At 35.0% G+C, this 25,334-nt stretch overlaps 2 protein-coding genes across 4 annotated transcripts in view; one reads left to right on the top strand and one right to left on the bottom strand.

Annotated features, from left to right (window-relative positions):
- LOC120429313 (uncharacterized) overlaps positions 1-25,334 on the bottom strand; it is a 227,278-nt gene that overhangs the window by 105,039 nt on the left and 96,905 nt on the right. The window lies entirely within an intron of this gene.
- LOC120421355 (uncharacterized) overlaps positions 24,150-25,334 on the top strand; it is a 48,535-nt gene continuing 47,350 nt past the window's right edge. The window contains exon 1 of one of the 2 annotated variants that reach the window (XM_039584541.2): positions 24,150-24,498. The gene's annotated coding sequence lies outside the window, so the exon portion shown is untranslated. The remainder of the gene's footprint in view (positions 24,499-25,334) is intronic. The other variant, XM_039584543.2, reaches the window with a different exon arrangement.

The following is a 25,334-nucleotide window of genomic DNA, read 5'->3' as shown; positions in this document are numbered from 1 at the left end:
TACATTTACTCATTGAGGAGAACTGGATCGCCAGACGGAAAGAAGCGAATCAAGACGGAAGCTGTTAAGGACAATATCGTTACAACAATCAATATTTAAAAAGAGCATTGCAACTAATTTCATTTTTCGGAGAATGTGAGCTAGTAACTTTTTTCGAGTTATGAATTTTAGGTACTTGAAGTACACATCCGTGTTAGGAAGCGCCTTGCGATTAGCGGAGGTTGCCAGTGCCAGTTTAGATTCATAAGCCTAGACACGAACCATAAAAGTTTCGATGTTTGTTTTGCACACGCACACCAACAGGATTCGTGCATGCCGGTCACGCACACCAACATTTTTACGTAACGCGCGTCGATCTGTCAAACTTGCCTTTGATTGAATTTAATTGTTCCGCGTGGTTCGTACGGAACGATCGCTGTCGGATAGTTTTTTTTCGTTTCGTGTGCGGAATCTGGCAGCTTTGTTTTTTTGTTCGTCGTGGTGTGGACCACTTGAGTGGTCGGATTGCCGTACTTGCAGGTTGCCGGTCATTGCTTCGTAGTCACCGTACCGGCCAGATTGTGATTTTGTGAATCGGCAGCAGGGGCTCGTCGTGTTTTGGACGTGATTTGTGTGGCGAGGCCGGGTGCCGTTTTCTGCGATCAGGGCTTTTTGGTTAACACCGGATTTCGTGGTAGCTCGGAGTGTGGGGTGTGTATGTATGTGAAAAGTGTGCGGCGTTTCAGGAATTTGAGGCTTACCGTCAAATTGTGTCGGCCGGATTGCATCGCCCGGATTAATTTTACCAAGCTGGATCTTGGAGGTGGAGCTTAAGACCAAGGGATGAGTTTCTATTATTATTTTTATTCCAACCCAAAGGCAAAGCAAAGGTGTGTTGCCTTCAGCTTTCACTGTATAAAGTCTTATTCCCGGCAGTAAGTAATCTAATCTAAATAATTGTAAATAGTTACAGTCGACTCTCTGGTTGTCAATATCCAAGGGACCGTCGAGGAAGAGAATCATCAGTTTACAGAACGATGCAAAATGAAGACTCGATTGAAAATATTTTTTTCTTGATACCCAGCTATGGGAGAGAATCATGGCAACGTCCATCAAACAAAAACAAACTAATGTCAAACACCCTTCAAAGCTTCGTTTTGCCAAGAAAAATGTCTATGCAAGCCATGAGAAAGTGAAATTATTGACAACCGGAAGAGATTTTTAAAGCAAACAGAATCCAAGGGACCGTCGAGGAAGATATCCTTCAAGCAAGGGAAAATATCGAGGAATGAAGATAATTGAAGTATGCAGATTGAAGGGACTGAAGAATTCATCGATAGATGGAGAATTATTGATATCGAGAAGATCGACAGCCAGAGAGTCGACTGTAATAAATCCAACTACTCATAAACTGCTCCTCCAATTAAGTCTGTCCTTTTTTAGCAATCAATTCACGACCTTTTAAATTGTTTCAGATGAATCTACGAGATAAAGAAAAACGTCAGGCTCACGGGAACCGATCAACATTACGTTGCGCGGGGTAACGAGCGCCGCCCTTTCCATAGGCAACGTCATGACGGGCGAGAGATCGATTTCCGATCTACCGATAAGCGCGAATCTGGATAGAAGTGCTTTGGAAGGTGGGAAAAGTTATCCTGCAGATGGTTATCCCGGGAATAATTTATAGCGCTACGGCGGCCATCTTTATGGCATGCGGGATAACTTGTCATGGTTATCCCAAGAACAATTTTTAACAGAGATTCCAAAACTTAAAAAAAACGAACAATTAACATTACCTGGACATGTTTCTTGGCAAAATTTATTGCCCTACATTCCTGGAGTATGAAAATTTGGATGTGAATGAAAAAAATCCAGAAATATTTGAACTTCAAATATTTTAATTCAAATATTCAATAAATTTAAAAATCCTTCTGGGATGGGACTCTGGGTCATTACCGGGACATGTATTTAGGCAAAACTTGTTGCCCTACATTTCTTGAGCATAAAAATTAAACTTGGCATGAGGCCATGTGGAGGAAAAAAAATCCAGAAATATTTGAACTTCAAATATTTTAATTCAAATATTCCATAAATTTGAAAATCTTTCTAGGATGGGACTCTGGGTCATTTCCTGGACACGTATTTAGGCAAAACTTGTTGCCCTACATTCCTGGAACATAAAAATACAACTTGGCATGAGGCCATGTGGAGGAAAAAAAATCCAGAAATATTTAAGCTTCAAATATTTTAATTCAAATACTCCATAAATTTGAAAATCTTTCTAGGATGGGACTCTGGGTCATTTCCTGGACATGTATTTAGGCAAAACTTGTTGCCCTACATTCCTTGAGTATAAAAAAACAAATTGGCATCAGGCCATGTGGAGGAAAAAAAATTCCAGAAATATTTAAACTTCAAATATTTTAATTCAAATATTCCATAAATTTGAAAATCCTTCTAGGATGGGACTCTGGGTCATTTCCTGGACATGTATTTAGGCATAACTTGTTGCCCATCATTCCTTGAGCATAAAAATACAACTTGGCATGAGGCCATGTGGATGAAAAATATTCCAGAAATATTTAAACTTCAAATATTTTAATTCAAATATTCCATAAATTTGAAAATCCTTCTAGGATGGGACTCTGGGTCATTTCCTGGACATGTATTTAGGCAAAACTTGTTGCGCTACATTCCTTGAGCATAAAAATATAACTTGGCATGAGGCCATGTGGAGGAAAAAAATTCCAGAAATATTTAAACTTCAAATATTTTAATTCAAATATTCCATAAATTTGAAAATCCTTCTAGGATGGGACTCTGGGTCATTTCCTGGACATGTATTTAGGCAAAACTTGTTGCCCATCATTCCTTGAGCATAAAAATATAACTTGGCATGAGGCCATGTGGAGGAAAAAAATTCCAGAAATATTTAAACTTCAAATATTTTAATTCAAATATTCCATAAATTTGAAAATCCTTCTAGGATGGGACTCTGGGTCATTTCCTGGACATGTTTTTAGGCAAAACTTGTTGCCCTACATTCCTTGAGGATAAAAATACAACTTGGCATGAGGCCATGTGGAGGAAAAAAATTCCAGAAATATTTAAACTTCAAATATTTTAATTCAAATATTCCATAAATTTGAAAATCCTTCTAGGATGGGACTCTGGGTCATTTCCTGGACATGTTTTTAGGCAAAACTTGTTGCCCTACATTCCTTGAGTATAAAAATACAACTTGGCATGAGGCCATGTGGAGGAAAAAAAATCCAGAAATATTTAAACTTCAAATATTTTAATTCAAATATTCCATAAATTTGAAAATCCTTCTAGGATGGGACTCTGGGTCATTTCCTGGACATGTATTTACGCAAAACTTGTTGCCCTACATTCCTTGAGCATAAAAATACAACTTGGCATCAGGCCATGTGGAGGAAAAAAATTCCAGAAATATTTAAACTTCAAATATTTTAATTCAAATATTCCATAAATTTGAAAATCCTTCTAGGATGGGACTCTGGGTCATTTCCTGGACATGTATTTAGGCAAAACTTGTTGCCCTACATTCCTTGAGTATAAAAATACAACTTGGCATGAGGCCATGTGGAGGAAAAAAAATCCAGAAATATTTAAACTTCAAATATTTTAATTCAAATATTCCATAAATTTGAAAATCCTTCTAGGATGGGACTCTGGGTCATTTCCTGGACATGTATTTAGGCAAAACTTGTTGCCCATCATTCCTTGAGTATGAAAATACAACTTGGCATCAGGCCATGTGGAGGAAAAAAATTCCAGAAGTATTTAAACTTCAAATATTTTAATTCAAATATTCCATAAATTTGAAAATCCTTCTAGGATGGGACTCTGGGTCATTTCCTGGACATGTATTTAGGCAAAACTTGTTGCCCTACATTCCTTGAGCATAAAAATACAACTTGGCATGAGGCCATGTGGAGGAAAAAAAATTCCAGAAATATTTAAACTTCAAATATTTTAATTCAAATATTCCATAAATTTGAAAATCCTTCTAGGATGGGACTCTGGGTCATTTCCTGGACATGTATTTAGGCAAAACTTGTTGCCCATCATTCCTTGAGCATAAAAATACAACTTGGCATGAGGCCATGTGGAGGAAAAAAAATCCAGAAATATTTAAACTTCAAATATTTTAATTCAAATATTCCATAAATTTGAAAATCCTTCTAGGATGGGACTCTGGGTCATTTCCTGGACATGTATTTAGGCATAACTTGTTGCCCATCATTCCTTGAGTATAAAAATACAACTTGGCATCAGGCCATGTGGAGGAAAAAAATTCCAGAAATATTTAAACTTCAAATATTTTAATTCAAATATTCCATAAATTTGAAAATCCTTCTAGGATGGGACTCTGGGTCATTTCCTGGACATGTATTTAGGCATAACATGTTGCCCATCATTCCTTGAGCATAAAAATACAACTTGGCATGAGGCCATGTGGAGGAAAAAAAATCCAGAAATATTTAAACTTCAAATATTTTAATTCAAATATTCCATAAATTTGAAAATCCTTCTAGGATGGGACTCTGGGTCATTTCCTGGACATGTATTTAGGCATAACTTGTTGCCCATCATTCCTTGAGCATAAAAATACAACTTGGCATCAGGCCATGTGGAGGAAAAAAATTCCAGAAATATTTAAACTTCAAATATTTTAATTCAAATATTCCATAAATTTGAAAATCCTTCTAGGATGGGACTCTGGGTCATTTCCTGGACATGTATTTAGGCAAAACTTGTTGCCCTACATTCCTTGAGTATAAAAATACAACTTGGCATGAGGCCATGTGGAGGAAAAAAAATCCAGAAATATTTAAACTTCAAATATTTTAATTCAAATATTCCATAAATTTGAAAATCCTTCTAGGATGGGACTCTGGGTCATTTCCTGGACATGTATTTAGGCATAACTTGTTGCCCATCATTCCTTGAGTATAAAAATACAACTTGGCATCAGGCCATGTGGAGGAAAAAAATTCCAGTAATATTTAAACTTCAAATATTTTAATTCAAATATTCCATAAATTTGAAAATCCTTCTAGGATGGGACTCTGGGTCATTTCCTGGACATGTATTTAGGCAAATCTTGTTGCCTCACATTCCTTGAGCATAAAAATACAACTTGGCATGAGGCCATGTGGAGGAAAAAAATTCCAGAAATATTTGAACTTCAAATATTTTAATTCAAATATTCCATAAATTTGAAAATCTTTCTAGGATGGGACTCTGGGTCATTTCCTGGACATGTATTTAGGCAAAACTTGTTGCCCATCATTTCTTGAGTATGAAAATACAACTTGGCATCAGGCCATGTGGAGGAAAAAAATTCCAGAAATATTTAAACTTCAAATATTTTAATTCAAATATTCCATAAATTTGAAAATCCTTCTAGGATGGGACTCTGGGTCATTTCCTGGACATGTATTTAGGCAAAACTTGTTGCCCATCATTCCTTGAGCATAAAAATACAACTTGGCATGAGGCCATGTGGATGAAAAAAATTCCAGAAATATTTGAACTTCAAATATTTTAATTCAAATATTCCATAAATTTGAAAATCCTTCTAGGATGGGACTCTGGGTCATTTCCTGGACATGTATTTAGGCAAATCTTGTTGCCTCACATTCCTTGAGCATAAAAATACAACTTGGCATGAGGCCATGTGGAGGAAAAAAATTCCAGAAATATTTGAACTTCAAATATTTTAATTCAAATATTCCATAAATTTGAAAATCCTTCTAGGATGGGACTCTGGGTCATTTCCTGGACATCTATTTAGGCAAAACTTGTTGCCCATCATTCCTTGAGCATAAAAATACAACTTGGCATGAGGCCATGTGGATGAAAAAAATTCCAGAAATATTTGAACTTCAAATATTTTAATTCAAATATTCCATAAATTTGAAAATCCTTCTAGGATGGGACTCTGGGTCATTTCCTGGACATGTATTTAGGCATAACATGTTGCCCATCATTCCTTGAGCATAAAAATACAACTTGGCATGAGGCCATGTGGAGGAAAAAAAATCCAGAAATATTTAAACTTCAAATATTTTAATTCAAATATTCCATAAATTTGAAAATCCTTCTAGGATGGGACTCTGGGTCATTTCCTGGACATGTATTTAGGCATAACTTGTTGCCCATCATTCCTTGAGTATAAAAATACAACTTGGCATCAGGCCATGTGGAGGAAAAAAATTCCAGAAATATTTAAACTTCAAATATTTTAATTCAAATATTCCATAAATTTGAAAATCCTTCTAGGATGGGACTCTGGGTCATTTCCTGGACATGTATTTAGGCATAACATGTTGCCCATCATTCCTTGAGCATAAAAATACAACTTGGCATGAGGCCATGTGGAGGAAAAAAAATCCAGAAATATTTAAACTTCAAATATTTTAATTCAAATATTCCATAAATTTGAAAATCCTTCTAGGATGGGACTCTGGGTCATTTCCTGGACATGTATTTAGGCATAACTTGTTGCCCATCATTCCTTGAGTATAAAAATACAACTTGGCATCAGGCCATGTGGAGGAAAAAAATTCCAGAAATATTTAAACTTCAAATATTTTAATTCAAATATTCCATAAATTTGAAAATCCTTCTAGGATGGGACTCTGGGTCATTTCCTGGACATGTATTTAGGCAAAACTTGTTGCCCATCATTCCTTGAGCATAAAAATACAACTTGGCATGAGGCCATGTGGATGAAAAAAATTCCAGAAATATTTGAACTTCAAATATTTTAATTCAAATATTCCATAAATTTGAAAATCTTTCTAGGATGGGACTCTGGGTCATTTCCTGGACATGTATTTAGGCAAAACTTGTTGCCCATCATTTCTTGAGTATGAAAATACAACTTGGCATCAGGCCATGTGGAGGAAAAAAATTCCAGAAATATTTAAACTTCAAATATTTTAATTCAAATATTCCATAAATTTGAAAATCCTTCTAGGATGGGACTCTGGGTCATTTCCTGGACATGTATTTAGGCATAACTTGTTGCCCATCATTCCTTGAGTATAAAAATACAACTTGGCATCAGGCCATGTGGAGGAAAAAAATTCCAGAAATATTTGAACTTCAAATATTTTAATTCAAATATTCCATAAATTTGAAAATCCTTCTAGGATGGGACTCTGGGTCATTTCCTAGAAATATATTTAGGCAAATCTTGTTGCCTCACATTCCTTGAGCATAAAAATACAACTTGGCATGAGGCCATGTGGAGGAAAAAAATTCCAGAAATATTTGAACTTCAAATATTTTAATTCAAATATTCCATAAATTTGAAAATCCTTCTAGGATGGGACTCTGGGTCATTTCCTGGACATGTATTTAGGCAAAACTTGTTGCCCATCATTCCTTGAGCATAAAAATACAACTTGGCATGAGGCCATGTGGATGAAAAAAATTCCAGAAATATTTGAACTTCAAATATTTTAATTCAAATATTCCATAAATTTGAAAATCCTTCTAGGATGGGACTCTGGGTCATTTCCTGGACATGTATTTAGGCAAAACTTGTTGCCCATCATTCCTTGAGCATAAAAATACAACTTGGCATGAGGCCATGTGGAGGAAAAAAAATCCAGAAATATTTAAACTTCAAATATTTTAATTCAAATATTCCATAAATTTGAAAATCCTTCTAGGATGGGACTCTGGGTCATTTCCTGGACATGTATTTAGGCAAAACTTGTTGCCCTACATTCCTTGAGTATAAAAATACAACTTGGCATCAGGCCATGTGGAGGAAAAAAATTCCAGAAATATTTAAACTTCAAATATTTTAATTCAAATATTCCATAAATTTGAAAATCCTTCTAGGATGGGACTCTGGGTCATTTCCTGGACATGTATTTAGGCAAAACTTGTTGCCCATCATTCCTTGAGCATAAAAATACAACTTGGCATGAGGCCATGTGGAGGAAAAAAATTCCAGAAATATTTAAACTTCAAATATTTTAATTCAAATATTCCATAAATTTGAAAATCCTTCTAGGATGGGACTCTGGGTCATTTCCTGGACATGTATTTAGGCAAAACTTGTTGCCCTACATTCCTTGAGTATAAAAATACAACTTGGCATCAGGCCATGTGGAGGAAAAAAAATCCAGAAATATTTAAACTTCAAATATTTTAATTCAAATATTCCATAAATTTGAAAATCCTTCTAGGATGGGACTCTGGGTCATTTCCTGGACATGTATTTAGGCAAAACTTGTTGCCCTACATTCCTTGAGTATAAAAATACAACTTGGCATCAGGCCATGTGGAGGAAAAAAATTCCAGAAATATTTAAACTTCAAATATTTTAATTCAAATATTCCATAAATTTGAAAATCCTTCTAGGATGGGACTAGAAGTATTTTCAAATTTATTGAATTGTTGAATTAAAATATTTGAAGTGCAAGTATTTTTGAAATTGTTTTCCCCCTTAAAGGCTCATGCCAAGTTGTATTTTTATGCTAAAGGAATGTGGGGCAACAAGTTTTGCCAAAATACGTGTCCAGGATATGACCCAGAGTCCCATCCTAGAAGGATTTTCAAATTTATGGAATATTAGAGTTAAAATATTTGAAGTTTAAATATTTCTGGAATTTTTTTCCTCCACATGGCCTCATGCCAAGTTGTATTTTTATGCTCAAGGAATGATGGGCAACAAGTTTTGCCTAAATACATGTCCAGGAAATGACCCAGAGTCCCATCCTAGAAGGATTTTCAAATTTATGGAATATTTGAATTAAAATATTTGAAGTTTAAATATTTCTGGAATTTTTTTCCTCCACATGGCCTGATGCCAAGTTGTATTTTTATACTCAAGGAATGATGGGCAACAAGTTTTGCCTAAATACATGTCCAGGAAATGACCCAGAGTCCCATCCTAGAAGGATTTTCAAATTTATGGAATATTTGAATTAAAATATTTGAAGTTTAAATATTTCTGGAATTTTTTTCCTCCACATGGCCTCATGCCAAGTTATATTTTTATGCTCAAGGAATGTAGCGCAACAAGTTTTGCCTAAATACATGTCCAGGAAATGACCCAGAGTCCCATCCTAGAAGGATTTTCAAATTTATGGAATATTTGAATTAAAATATTTGAAGTTTAAATATTTCTGGAATTTTTTTCCTCCACATGGCCTCATGCCAAGTTATATTTTTATGCTCAAGGAATGTAGCGCAACAAGTTTTGCCTAAATACATGTCCAGGAAATGACCCAGAGTCCCATCCTAGAAGGATTTTCAAATTTATGGAATATTTGAATTAAAATATTTGAAGTTTAAATATTTCTGGAATTTTTTTCCTCCACATGGCCTCATGCCAAGTTATATTTTTATGCTCAAGGAATGATGGGCAACAAGTTTTGCCTAAATACATGTCCAGGAAATGACCCAGAGTCCCATCCTAGAAGGATTTTCAAATTTATGGAATATTTGAATTAAAATATTTGAAGTTTAAATATTTCTGGAATTTTTTTCCTCCACATGGCCTCATGCCAAGTTATATTTTTATGCTCAAGGAATGTAGCGCAACAAGTTTTGCCTAAATACATGTCCAGGAAATGACCCAGAGTCCCATCCTAGAAGGATTTTCAAATTTATGGAATATTTGAATTAAAATATTTGAAGTTTAAATATTTCTGGAATTTTTTTCCTCCACATGGCCTGATGCCAAGTTGTATTTTTATACTCAAGGAATGATGGGCAACAAGTTTTGCCTAAATACATGTCCAGGAAATGACCCAGAGTCCCATCCTAGAAGGATTTTCAAATTTATGGAATATTTGAATTAAAATATTTGAAGTTTAAATATTTCTGGAATTTTTTTCCTCCACATGGCCTGATGCCAAGTTGTATTTTTATACTCAAGGAATGATGGGCAACAAGTTTTGCCTAAATACATGTCCAGGAAATGACCCAGAGTCCCATCCTAGAAGGATTTTCAAATTTATGGAATATTTGAATTAAAATATTTGAAGTTTAAATATTTCTGGAATTTTTTTCCTCCACATGGCCTCATGCCAAGTTATATTTTTATGCTCAAGGAATGTAGCGCAACAAGTTTTGCCTAAATACATGTCCAGGAAATGACCCAGAGTCCCATCCTAGAAGGATTTTCAAATTTATGGAATATTTGAATTAAAATATTTGAAGTTTAAATATTTCTGGAATTTTTTTCCTCCACATGGCCTCATGCCAAGTTATATTTTTATGCTCAAGGAATGATGGGCAACAAGTTTTGCCTAAATACATGTCCAGGAAATGACCCAGAGTCCCATCCTAGAAGGATTTTCAAATTTATGGAATATTTGAATTAAAATATTTGAAGTTTAAATATTTCTGGAATTTTTTTCCTCCACATGGCCTCATGCCAAGTTATATTTTTATGCTCAAGGAATGTAGCGCAACAAGTTTTGCCTAAATACATGTCCAGGAAATGACCCAGAGTCCCATCCTAGAAGGATTTTCAAATTTATGGAATATTTGAATTAAAATATTTGAAGTTTAAATATTTCTGGAATTTTTTTCCTCCACATGGCCTGATGCCAAGTTGTATTTTTATACTCAAGGAATGATGGGCAACAAGTTTTGCCTAAATACATGTCCAGGAAATGACCCAGAGTCCCATCCTAGAAGGATTTTCAAATTTATGGAATATTTGAATTAAAATATTTGAAGTTTAAATATTTCTGGAATTTTTTTCCTCCACATGGCCTGATGCCAAGTTGTATTTTTATACTCAAGGAATGATGGGCAACAAGTTTTGCCTAAATACATGTCCAGGAAATGACCCAGAGTCCCATCCTAGAAGGATTTTCAAATTTATGGAATATTTGAATTAAAATATTTGAAGTTTAAATATTTCTGGAATTTTTTTCCTCCACATGGCCTCATGCCAAGTTATATTTTTATGCTCAAGGAATGTAGCGCAACAAGTTTTGCCTAAATACATGTCCAGGAAATGACCCAGAGTCCCATCCTAGAAGGATTTTCAAATTTATGGAATATTTGAATTAAAATATTTGAAGTTTAAATATTTCTGGAATTTTTTTCCTCCACATGGCCTCATGCCAAGTTATATTTTTATGCTCAAGGAATGATGGGCAACAAGTTTTGCCTAAATACATGTCCAGGAAATGACCCAGAGTCCCATCCTAGAAGGATTTTCAAATTTATGGAATATTTGAATTAAAATATTTGAAGTTTAAATATTTCTGGAATTTTTTTCCTCCACATGGCCTCATGCCAAGTTATATTTTTATGCTCAAGGAATGTAGCGCAACAAGTTTTGCCTAAATACATGTCCAGGAAATGACCCAGAGTCCCATCCTAGAAGGATTTTCAAATTTATGGAATATTTGAATTAAAATATTTGAAGTTTAAATATTTCTGGAATTTTTTTCCTCCACATGGCCTCATGCCAAGTTATATTTTTATGCTCAAGGAATGTAGCGCAACAAGTTTTGCCTAAATACATGTCCAGGAAATGACCCAGAGTCCCATCCTAGAAGGATTTTCAAATTTATGGAATATTTGAATTAAAATATTTGAAGTTTAAATATTTCTGGAATTTTTTTCCTCCACATGGCCTGATGCCAAGTTGTATTTTTATACTCAAGGAATGATGGGCAACAAGTTTTGCCTAAATACATGTCCAGGAAATGACCCAGAGTCCCATCCTAGAAGGATTTTCAAATTTATGGAATATTTGAATTAAAATATTTGAAGTTTAAATATTTCTGGATTTTTTTTCCTCCACATGGCCTCATGCCAAGTTGTATTTTTATACTCAAGGAATGTAGGGCAACAAGTTTTGCCTAAATACATGTCCAGGAAATGACCCAGAGTCCCATCCTAGAAGGATTTTCAAATTTATGGAATATTTGAATTAAAATATTTGAAGTTTAAATATTTCTGGAATTTTTTTCCTCCACATGGCCTGATGCCAAGTTGTATTTTTATACTCAAGGAATGATGGGCAACAAGTTTTGCCTAAATACATGTCCAGGAAATGACCCAGAGTCCCATCCTAGAAGGATTTTCAAATTTATGGAATATTTGAATTAAAATATTTGAAGTTTAAATATTTCTGGATTTTTTTTCCTCCACATGGCCTCATGCCAAGTTGTATTTTTATCCTCAAGGAATGTAGGGCAACAAGTTTTGCCTAAATACATGTCCAGGAAATGACCCAGAGTCCCATCCTAGAAGGATTTTCAAATTTATGGAATATTTGAATTAAAATATTTGAAGTTTAAATATTTCTGGATTTTTTTTCCTCCACATGGCCTCATGCCAAGTTGTATTTTTATACTCAAGGAATGTAGGGCAACAAGTTTTGCCTAAATACATGTCCAGGAAATGACCCAGAGTCCCATCCTAGAAGGATTTTCAAATTTATGGAATATTTGAATTAAAATATTTGAAGTTTAAATATTTCTGGAATTTTTTTCCTCCACATGGCCTGATGCCAAGTTGTATTTTCATACTCAAGGAATGTAGGGCAACAAGTTTTGCCTAAATACATGTCCAGGAAATGACCCAGAGTCCCATCCTAGAAGGATTTTCAAATTTATGGAATATTTGAATTAAAATATTTGAAGTTCAAATATTTCTGGAATTTTTTTCCTCCACATGGCCTCATGCCAAGTTATATTTTTATGCTCAAGGAATGTAGGGCAACAAGTTTTGCCTAAATACATGTCCCGGAAATGACCCAGAGTCCCATCCTAGAAGGATTTTCAAATTTATGGAATATTTGAATTAAAATATTTGAAGTTTAAATATTTCTGGAATTTTTTTCCTCCACATGGCCTGATGCCAAGTTGTATTTTCATACTCAAGGAATGTAGGGCAACAAGTTTTGCCTAAATACATGTCCAGGAAATGACCCAGAGTCCCATCCTAGAAGGATTTTCAAATTTATGGAATATTTGAATTAAAATATTTGAAGTTTAAATATTTCTGGAATTTTTTTCCTCCACATGGCCTGATGCCAAGTTGTATTTTCATACTCAAGGAATGTAGGGCAACAAGTTTTGCCTAAATACATGTCCAGGAAATGACCCAGAGTCCCATCCTAGAAGGATTTTCAAATTTATGGAATATTTGAATTAAAATATTTGAAGTTTAAATATTTCTGGAATTTTTTTCCTCCACATGGCCTCATGCCAAGTTATATTTTTATGCTCAAGGAATGTAGCGCAACAAGTTTTGCCTAAATACATGTCCAGGAAATGACCCAGAGTCCCATCCTAGAAGGATTTTCAAATTTATGGAATATTTGAATTAAAATATTTGAAGTTTAAATATTTCTGGAATTTTTTTCCTCCACATGGCCTCATGCCAAGTTATATTTTTATGCTCAAGGAATGTAGCGCAACAAGTTTTGCCTAAATACATGTCCAGGAAATGACCCAGAGTCCCATCCTAGAAGGATTTTCAAATTTATGGAATATTTGAATTAAAATATTTGAAGTTTAAATATTTCTGGAATTTTTTTCCTCCACATGGCCTGATGCCAAGTTGTATTTTCATACTCAAGGAATGTAGGGCAACAAGTTTTGCCTAAATACATGTCCAGGAAATGACCCAGAGTCCCATCCTAGAAGGATTTTCAAATTTATGGAATATTTGAATTAAAATATTTGAAGTTCAAATATTTCTGGAATTTTTTTCCTCCACATGGCCTCATGCCAAGTTATATTTTTATGCTCAAGGAATGTAGGGCAACAAGTTTTGCCTAAATACATGTCCCGGAAATGACCCAGAGTCCCATCCTAGAAGGATTTTCAAATTTATGGAATATTTGAATTAAAATATTTGAAGTTTAAATATTTCTGGAATTTTTTTCCTCCACATGGCCTGATGCCAAGTTGTATTTTCATACTCAAGGAATGTAGGGCAACAAGTTTTGCCTAAATACATGTCCAGGAAATGACCCAGAGTCCCATCCTAGAAGGATTTTCAAATTTATGGAATATTTGAATTAAAATATTTGAAGTTTAAATATTTCTGGAATTTTTTTCCTCCACATGGCCTGATGCCAAGTTGTATTTTCATACTCAAGGAATGTAGGGCAACAAGTTTTGCCTAAATACATGTCCAGGAAATGACCCAGAGTCCCATCCTAGAAGGATTTTCAAATTTATGGAATATTTGAATTAAAATATTTGAAGTTTAAATATTTCTGGAATTTTTTTCCTCCACATGGCCTCATGCCAAGTTATATTTTTATGCTCAAGGAATGTAGCGCAACAAGTTTTGCCTAAATACATGTCCAGGAAATGACCCAGAGTCCCATCCTAGAAGGATTTTCAAATTTATGGAATATTTGAATTAAAATATTTGAAGTTTAAATATTTCTGGAATTTTTTTCCTCCACATGGCCTCATGCCAAGTTATATTTTTATGCTCAAGGAATGTAGCGCAACAAGTTTTGCCTAAATACATGTCCAGGAAATGACCCAGAGTCCCATCCTAGAAGGATTTTCAAATTTATGGAATATTTGAATTAAAATATTTGAAGTTTAAATATTTCTGGAATTTTTTTCCTCCACATGGCCTCATGCCAAGTTATATTTTTATGCTCAAGGAATGTAGCGCAACAAGTTTTGCCTAAATACATGTCCAGGAAATGACCCAGAGTCCCATCCTAGAAGGATTTTCAAATTTATGGAATATTTGAATTAAAATATTTGAAGTTTAAATATTTCTGGATTTTTTTTCCTCCACATGGCCTGATGCCAAGTTATATTTTTATACTCAAAGAATGTAGGGCAACAAGTTTTGCCTAAATACATGTCCAGGAAATGACCCAGAGTCCCATCCTAGAAGGATTTTCAAATTTATGGAATATTTGAATTAAAATATTTGAAGTTTAAATATTTCTGGAATTTTTTTCCTCCACATGGCCTCATGCCAAGTTATATTTTTATGCTCAAGGAATGTAGCGCAACAAGTTTTGCCTAAATACATGTCCAGGAAATGACCCAGAGTCCCATCCTAGAAGGATTTTCAAATTTATGGAATATTTGAATTAAAATATTTGAAGTTTAAATATTTCTGGAATTTTTTTCCTCCACATGGCCTCATGCCAAGTTATATTTTTATGCTCAAGGAATGTAGCGCAACAAGTTTTGCCTAAATACATGTCCAGGAAATGACCCAGAGTCCCATCCTAGAAGGATTTTCAAATTTATGGAATATTTGAATTAAAATATTTGAAGTTTAAATATTTCTGGAATTTTTTTCCTCCACATGGCCTGATGCCAAGTTGTATTTTCATACTCAAGGAATGTAGGGCAACAAGTTTTGCCTAAATACATGTCCAGGAAATGACCCAGAGTCCCATCCTAGAAGGATTTTCAAATTTATGGAATATTTGAATTAAAATATTTGAAGTTTAAATATTTCTGGAATTTTTTTCCTCCACATGGCCTGATGCCAAGTTGTATTTTTATACTCAAGGAATGATGGGCAACAAGTTTTGCCTAAATACATGTCCAGGAAATGACCCAGAGTCCCATCCTAGAAGGATTTTCAAATTTATGGAATATTTGAATTAAAATATTTGAAGTTTAAATATTTCTGGATTTTTTTTCCTCCACATGGCCTCATGCCAAGTTGTATTTTTATACTCAAGGAATGTAGGGCAACAAGTTTTGCCTAAATACATGTCCAGGAAATGACCCAGAGTCCCATCCTAGAAGGATTTTCAAATTTATGGAATATTTGAATTAAAATATTTGAAGTTTAAATATTTCTGGATTTTTTTTCCTCCACATGGCCTCATGCCAAGTTGTATTTTTATCCTCAAGGAATGTAGGGCAACAAGTTTTGCCTAAATACATGTCCAGGAAATGACCCAGAGTCCCATCCTAGAAGGATTTTCAAATTTATGGAATATTTGAATTAAAATATTTGAAGTTTAAATATTTCTGGATTTTTTTTCCTCCACATGGCCTCATGCCAAGTTGTATTTTTATCCTCAAGGAATGTAGGGCAACAAGTTTTGCCTAAATACATGTCCAGGAAATGACCCAGAGTCCCATCCTAGAAGGATTTTCAAATTTATGGAATATTTGAATTAAAATATTTGAAGTTTAAATATTTCTGGAATTTTTTTCCTCCACATGGCCTGATGCCAAGTTGTATTTTTATACTCAAGGAATGATGGGCAACAAGTTTTGCCTAAATACATGTCCAGGAAATGACCCAGAGTCCCATCCTAGAAGGATTTTCAAATTTATGGAATATTTGAATTAAAATATTTGAAGTTTAAATATTTCTGGAATTTTTTTCCTCCACATGGCCTGATGCCAAGTTGTATTTTTATACTCAAGGAATGATGGGCAACAAGTTTTGCCTAAATACATGTCCAGGAAATGACCCAGAGTCCCATCCTAGAAGGATTTTCAAATTTATGGAATATTTGAATTAAAATATTTGAAGTTTAAATATTTCTGGAATTTTTTTCCTCCACATGGCCTGATGCCAAGTTGTATTTTTATACTCAAGGAATGATGGGCAACAAGTTTTGCCTAAATACATGTCCAGGAAATGACCCAGAGTCCCATCCTAGAAGGATTTTCAAATTTATGGAATATTTGAATTAAAATATTTGAAGTTTAAATATTTCTGGAATTTTTTTCCTCCACATGGCCTCATGCCAAGTTATATTTTTATGCTCAAGGAATGTAGCGCAACAAGTTTTGCCTAAATACATGTCCAGGAAATGACCCAGAGTCCCATCCTAGAAGGATTTTCAAATTTATGGAATATTTGAATTAAAATATTTGAAGTTTAAATATTTCTGGAATTTTTTTCCTCCACATGGCCTCATGCCAAGTTATATTTTTATGCTCAAGGAATGATGGGCAACAAGTTTTGCCTAAATACATGTCCAGGAAATGACCCAGAGTCCCATCCTAGAAGGATTTTCAAATTTATGGAATATTTGAATTAAAATATTTGAAGTTTAAATATTTCTGGAATTTTTTTCCTCCACATGGCCTCATGCCAAGTTATATTTTTATGCTCAAGGAAAGTAGCGCAACAAGTTTTGCCTAAATACATGTCCAGGAAATGACCCAGAGTCCCATCCTAGAAGGATTTTCAAATTTATGGAATATTTGAATTAAAATATTTGAAGTTTAAATATTTCTGGAATTTTTTTCCTCCACATGGCCTCATGCCAAGTTATATTTTTATGCTCAAGGAATGTAGCGCAACAAGTTTTGCCTAAATACATGTCCAGGAAATGACCCAGAGTCCCATCCTAGAAGGATTTTCAAATTTATGGAATATTTGAATTAAAATATTTGAAGTTTAAATATTTCTGGAATTTTTTTCCTCCACATGGCCTGATGCCAAGTTGTATTTTTATACTCAAGGAATGATGGGCAACAAGTTTTGCCTAAATACATGTCCAGGAAATGACCCAGAGTCCCATCCTAGAAGGATTTTCAAATTTATGGAATATTTGAATTAAAATATTTGAAGTTTAAATATTTCTGGATTTTTTTTCCTCCACATGGCCTCATGCCAAGTTGTATTTTTATACTCAAGGAATGTAGGGCAACAAGTTTTGCCTAAATACATGTCCAGGAAATGACCCAGAGTCCCATCCTAGAAGGATTTTCAAATTTATGGAATATTTGAATTAAAATATTTGAAGTTTAAATATTTCTGGAATTTTTTTCCTCCACATGGCCTGATGCCAAGTTGTATTTTTATACTCAAGGAATGATGGGCAACAAGTTTTGCCTAAATACATGTCCAGGAAATGACCCAGAGTCCCATCCTAGAAGGATTTTCAAATTTATGGAATATTTGAATTAAAATATTTGAAGTTTAAATATTTCTGGATTTTTTTTCCTCCACATGGCCTCATGCCAAGTTGTATTTTCATACTCAAGGAATGTAGGGCAACAAGTTTTGCCTAAATACATGTCCAGGAAATGACCCAGAGTCCCATCCTAGAAGGATTTTCAAATTTATGGAATATTTGAATTAAAATATTTGAAGTTTAAATATTTCTGGAATTTTTTTCCTCCACATGGCCTGATGCCAAGTTGTATTTTCATACTCAAGGAATGTAGGGCAACAAGTTTTGCCTAAATACATGTCCAGGAAATGACCCAGAGTCCCATCCTAGAAGGATTTTCAAATTTATGGAATATTTGAATTAAAATATTTGAAGTTTAAATATTTCTGGAATTTTTTTCCTCCACATGGCCTCATGCCAAGTTATATTTTTATGCTCAAGGAATGTAGCGCAACAAGTTTTGCCTAAATACATGTCCAGGAAATGACCCAGAGTCCCATCCTAGAAGGATTTTCAAATTTATGGAATATTTGAATTAAAATATTTGAAGTTTAAATATTTCTGGAATTTTTTTCCTCCACATGGCCTCATGCCAAGTTATATTTTTATGCTCAAGGAATGTAGCGCAACAAGTTTTGCCTAAATACATGTCCAGGAAATGACCCAGAGTCCCATCCTAGAAGGATTTTCAAATTTATGGAATATTTGAATTAAAATATTTGAAGTTTAAATATTTCTGGAATTTTTTTCCTCCACATGGCCTCATGCCAAGTTATATTTTTATGCTCAAGGAATGTAGCGCAACAAGTTTTGCCTAAATACATGTCCAGGAAATGACCCAGAGTCCCATCCTAGAAGGATTTTCAAATTTATGGAATATTTGAATTAAAATATTTGAAGTTTAAATATTTCTGGATTTTTTTTCCTCCACATGGCCTGATGCCAAGTTATATTTTTATACTCAAAGAATGTAGGGCAACAAGTTTTGCCTAAATACATGTCCAGGAAATGACCCAGAGTCCCATCCTAGAAGGATTTTCAAATTTATGGAATATTTGAATTAAAATATTTGAAGTTTAAATATTTCTGGAATTTTTTTCCTCCACATGGCCTCATGCCAAGTTATATTTTTATGCTCAAGGAATGTAGCGCAACAAGTTTTGCCTAAATACATGTCCAGGAAATGACCCAGAGTCCCATCCTAGAAGGATTTTCAAATTTATGGAATATTTGAATTAAAATATTTGAAGTTTAAATATTTCTGGATTTTTTTTCCTCCACATGGCCTCATGCCAAGTTATATTTTTATGCTCAAGGAATGTAGCGCAACAAGTTTTGCCTAAATACATGTCCAGGAAATGACCCAGAGTCCCATCCTAGAAGGATTTTCAAATTTATGGAATATTTGAATTAAAATATTTGAAGTTTAAATATTTCTGGATTTTTTTTCCTCCACATGGCCTCATGCCAAGTTGTATTTTTATACTCAAGGAATGTAGGGCAACAAGTTTTGCCTAAATACATGTCCAGGAAATGACCCAGAGTCCCATCCTAGAAGGATTTTCAAATTTATGGAATATTTGAATTAAAATATTTGAAGTTTAAATATTTCTGGATTTTTTTTCCTCCACATGGCCTGATGCCAAGTTGTATTTTTATACTCAAGGAATGTAGGGCAACAAGTTTTGCCTAAATACATGTCCAGGAAATGACCCAGAGTCCCATCCTAGAAGGATTTTCAAATTTATGGAATATTTGAATTAAAATATTTGAAGTTTAAATATTTCAGGAATTTTTTTCCTCCACATGGCCTGATGCCAAGTTGTATTTTTATGCTCAAGGAATGTACTGCCCATGATCGCATAAATGTCCCATATGCATTTTCATCGATTTCGAGTTATTGATGCAGTTTGGTTCAAAATTGTGTGTTCTTTCAAAAGAGCCTATAACATCCAGTACTTTGTTCTAGAAATCAGGAGGAAATCCAGTTTTTTCGCGATAACCTAACACGTAGCCTTATGTATGGGACAAACTTCAAATGCGTTTTTCTCAGCTTGCTGTTTTTGCATATGGGACATTTATGCGAACATGGGCAGTGTAGGGCAACAAGTTTTGCGTAAATACATGTCCAGGAAATGACCCAGAGTCCCATCCTAGAAGGATTTTCAAATTTATGGAATATTTGAATTAAAATATTTGAAGTTTAAATATTTCTGGAATTTTTTTCCTCCACATGGCCTGATGCCAAGTTGTATTTTCATACTCAAGGAATGTAGGGCAACAAGTTTTGCCTAAATACATGTCCAGGAAATGACCCAGAGTCCCATCCTAGAAGGATTTTTAAATTTACTTAATATTTGAATGAAAATATTTGAAGTTCAAATTTTTCAGGATTTTTTTTCCTCCACATGGCCTCATGCCAAGTTTAATTTTTATGCTCAAGAAATGTAGGGCAACAAGTTTTGCCTAAATACATGTCCCGGAAATGACCCAGAGTCCCATCCCAGAAGGATTTTTAAATTTATTGCATATTTGAATTAAAATATTTGAAGTTCAAATATTTCTGGATTTTTTTTCATTCACATCCAAATTTTCATACTCCAGGAATGTAGGGCAGTAAGTTTTGCCAAGAAACATGTCCAGATAATGTTAATTGTTCGTTTTTTTGAATTTTTGGAATCGCTCTTAAAAATTGTTCCTGGGATAACCATGACAAGTTATCCTGCATGCCATAAAGATGGCCGCCATAGCGCTATAAATAATTCCTAGGATAACCATCTGTAGGATAACTTTTCCCACCTTGCTTTGGAGGCCTTGTCTGCTAATCATCGTAAGTAAAAGTTTATAAATAAAAATTATTGCAAAATAACATAATTTTGATGGCTGTTCTTTCCTTGTTTTGCAGACGGATCTTCGAAAAAAACACTCATCACATTCTCCGGCATCAATGTTATCCGTAACTGCAAAATCGCGGTGCGCGAAGGAACGAGCGCAAGCCGTCCCGCAAGCGGTGTCTCGCCAGGATTAATGGTCGTCACCATCCCGGGCGAACAACGCGTCAGCTAAGTCATCCTCGGAAATGAACACAACACTGCCAGCTAAAACTAACAGAATATGAAAAGAAAAAATCGAAGGCAAAGTAAAAAAAAAAAACTTTAAAACCACAAAAAAACAAAACCCAAAAACAGCAGAAAAATAAGATAAAAACGTTACTTAATCCACCTTAAGGTGGTTGGTGCCTTCCTCACATTCATAATGTCAATACATTCAGTAAAAATAGCAAATTTCCCCTTAAAATGTTTAACAAATCAACTTTATTACTCATTTCTTTTGATAGGGTTCGCAGACCTTCAATATTTCTGGCTAATTGGCAAGGTCTGACAAAAAACCTATCCAATGATGGTTCACATGGAAGATTCAGACAATATTTCTATCACAATATCTGAATTCCGGCCTCCAAAAAGTGTATAAATAACACTTAAGTGCTAATAACTTTTGATAGAGTTGTCAGATCCTTGATGTTTCAGGCTCATTTTAAAGGTCTTTCGATTATCTAACTAACGATGATGATGAACCCGGATTTAATTTTTATTGAAATATCTGTGATCCGGCCTCCAAAAAGTGTACAAATAACACTTAATTGCTAATAACTTGTGATAGGGTTGTCAGATCTTCGATGATCTAGGCTCATTTGAAAAGTTTTTCAATTATCATCATTTTCATTGAAATATCAGAGATCCGGCCTCCAAAAAGTGTATAAATAACACTTATGTGCTTATGACTTTTGGTAGGGAAAAATTGAAATTTGACATTTTGGCAGTAGTGGCCACCACCTAGAGTGGCCGGAGGCCCCAGGGATTTTTCGATAAGAGGATATTTGCGGAACCATAAGAGTTGGGGCAATATGGGTATCAAACTTTAGGGATTTTGATACTGGACATGAAATTTGACATTTTTGCAGTTGTGGCCACACCCTGGAGTGGCCGGAGGCCCCTGGAGCAGGAGTGTAGCCAGAATTTAGATTTGGGGGGAGGGGGGATGGCTGGAAGAAGGAATTTTCTTCTTCTTTACATCTTTTTCCTTCTCTCCCAGATGTCTTCAAAAAAAATTAGGGGCGGCGGGCAAAGCCCCCGTTATCCAACGTCAAAATAACATGAGACAATTTTTGAGCAGAAATAAATAGACCTTTAGAAATATCTCTTTCGTTATTGATTTTGTGGCAAAGAAACGCAAATATTAATAACCACAAAAAAATTATTTACTTTTGTGTCCGAAGTTCTTCGTCATGATGGTTATGCATGTAGCATTACCACAGCAACTTTTGTTTATTGAATGTCAAACACAGTATGATATGATTTTCGCGAATTTTCCCCTATAAATTTCAACGATTAAAAGCGACACCTGAACCTTAACCGATTTGGCTCAAAATTGGCACAGTTACTTCTTATTTTTACCTAAAGAATCGAACCAGGGGGTATCTCATAAGATTTTCCAAAACTTTAAATTTTTCTTATCACCCTAGTGTGCAAACAAAATGATGAGAAATGGTCTCGCAAAATAGAAATTATGATCAAAGGTGCATTCAATTTGATCTTTTTGGCCAGTAAATGGCATACATTTGCGTGCTTACTCGAGGCTGTTGCTGGTAAGTTTTTTGGAGCTTTAACACCTAATCTCCTATGCTCGAGAAAAGGGGGAATTTGTATGGAAATTCCCCCTTTTTCTAGAGCTTGGGAGTTTAGGTGTTAATCGAGCATCAAGCTCTCAAACTCTCCGTCGGACAAGCAGTAAGGATAGTGTGTTTACAGTACACTTTTTAAATAGAAACGTTTAAAAACTAATTTTGAATATTTTTTTTCTAAAATTGTATAGAAAAACCCGATTTAATATCACCAGAGGTGAAATAGAGCCTTTCTTACAAAATGATGAAACTCCGAGAAATATATTGGTGCAATTAATTTTTCAAAAACATAATGATACAATCCAGTGAGAATTTTACCTAAAGCTTCGAATCTTTTTAGGCTAAACATCAAATGCCATTTTTTTGAATTTCAGAGGTACATTATTTGTCGCAAGACATTTAAATTTAATTATGAAAAACATATTGGATTGACATTATTAGAAAAAAAAATTAAGGGTACTCAGTCTATAATGTTAGTCTATGATTAACTTAAAAAATATGTATCACTATTGCACTTTGTCGATCAATTATGAAAAGCCAGAAAGAACACTTTCACGCGCAGCGTAAAACGCGCAAGCGTAAAAGCGCTGGCGTTGAAGCGCTGGCGTTGAAGCGCTGGCGTTGAAGCGCTGGCGTTGAAGCGCTGGCGTTGAAGCGCTGGCGTTGAAGCGCTGGCGTTGAAGCGCTGGCGTTGAAGCGCTGGCGTTGAAGCGCTGGCGTTGAAGCGCTGGCGTTGAAGCGCTGGCGTTGAAGCTTCGACTTGACGACTTGTCGAGCGAGAACGAGCCGGGACTTCGAATTCGATGTTGAGTATATGATTCTGTATAAAACCAAAAATTTAATAGGAAAAAATAGGGTAAAAATGAGACGAAAAACACTAAAATCGCTATATCTCTGGAAATACATTTTGGAAAAGCTTCAAATTTTGGGCCCAAACAGTTTATGGCGCATGTTTTCGAATGGCTTTTTGTTTGAAACTGAATTCTTTAAATTTGATAGTGTTATCTGTAAAATAGTCCAAAAAATACCTCTAAAAATGGTTTTGACCACATTTACTGGTCGAAAATTGTGAATCGAAAAATAAAATGTTCATCTCCGACCCCACGGCTACAGATCTGACTTATAAAAATTGTGGGTTTTACGAGCGGTTTTCCAGTGATGGAAGACACAAATACAGACATCGCTCATGTATTTCAGAAAAAGAGCTCTCAAAAATCAAACTTTGAGTTCCGGGTTTCGGGCCAAAATTCAATCGAAAGAGCACATCTGAACCTTCAATTTAGTAATAAGATTTTTTCCTGGGACGAATCCTCGCCGCGCACGAATTTTTTTAGATTTCTGAAAAAAGCGTTTTTCCAAAAGCAAACCTTAAACCTTTCTTTTGTAAGAAAGGCAAAAAACAGTATAACAGTAACAGTAAAACAAATTTGAGCTACGAATTAATACGGCTTACATTTCCATGCATTTAAACCTTTGTTTCACCTTCACTTTAAGTTGAATGAATCAACTAGGTTCCCATGTTATTACTAAACTTTTGGCCAGCAAGCTGCTGTGCACTAATGTCGTCGCCTTCGGTCCACCACCATCGGTCATTCAAATCGCGAGAACAAAACGCACAATAAGGTAAACGACAACGTCACCGTCTCCAACACACACCGAGATTCTGCAAAGTGCGAGGTCAACCAGCAAGTTGTGTCGCGTGGAGTGGGCACAGATCTGAAGGCAACCCCGTGACCGTTGACGAAGTCTCTTCTCAGGTAGCTTAGTATCGGGTCAGACGTGGGACCGAGTGTGTGTGTGCATGAGCTGGTAGAACTTTGGCCGTATTTTAAAAGTGTTATTAAACTCAAAACGTGGCAAACGTTTGTATAAGAAGAAGATATGTTCTAATAATTCGTTTAGTTTGAACGCGGCAAACGGTGAATGCAGAAGTGTGCGATATTATGTGAGTTGAAGTTCTTTTCTATCCTCCAAGTTTTGTTCTCGCGATTTCTACTGTTCTGTAACATATTTTGGCAAAGAGATAAAAGTGGCAAAAGTTTTGTGAATTTTATTCTTGCAAAAATTCTCAAGCAAAGTGAATTGTGTAACCTCCTACCTACGAAAAAAAAAGAAAAAAACCTGAGCAAGCGAGGAAAAAAAGGGCCAAAGTAGAAACTCCACACGAAACACACGAGTTTCAGTTGGGGGGTCGCGGTGCCACCCAGTGAAGGAAATATTATTTTGGTTCGAAAACAGGACTGCTGCAAAAGTGCTTGCTGAAGTGTTATTGAAACTTTTTTTTCGCCCCGACACCGAACGTTGTGCCGGGATGTTTTGCATGTGCTTTGTCAGTAAGACACGAGTGAGAGTTTCAATAGCTTGGAATATATAAAAAGCACTGCCAGTTATCGAAAGTTTTTGCATAGTTCTTCGAATACTAAAGATCTTTTCTGCGCCCACAGCGGGAGGGAGGATTGCTGCACTGCACTGAACCGAACTGACTGTTTCGTCTTCTGAGAAGAAGGAAGATCGACTCCATTCAAGTGTGCATTTGTGCGTGTGTAATGTGGAAGTGTGTGCACTAGAGTGACAAGAAATAGGATAGTTTTTGTTGGAAATTTAGCCTCTTAACAAAATGTATAAAAAACATTTTTTGCTGCTATTGATTGGCCCGACATTTCGGACAGGGTCTGAATAGTTTGAACATAACAGTGTTTCTTAACCTTTTCCGATCTATTCCACCCTTGGCTAATTTTCAAAAACTTCATTCCCCCCTTCAATTTTCAACTAATTCATGCA

The sequence above is a fragment of the Culex pipiens genome, chromosome 2 (genome assembly GCF_016801865.2).
Source record: "Culex pipiens pallens isolate TS chromosome 2, TS_CPP_V2, whole genome shotgun sequence".
Taxonomy (NCBI): Eukaryota; Metazoa; Arthropoda; class Insecta; order Diptera; family Culicidae; genus Culex; species Culex pipiens.
The sequence above is the reverse complement of the archived record's forward strand: the minus strand, read 5'-3'. Positions and strand labels throughout refer to the sequence as shown.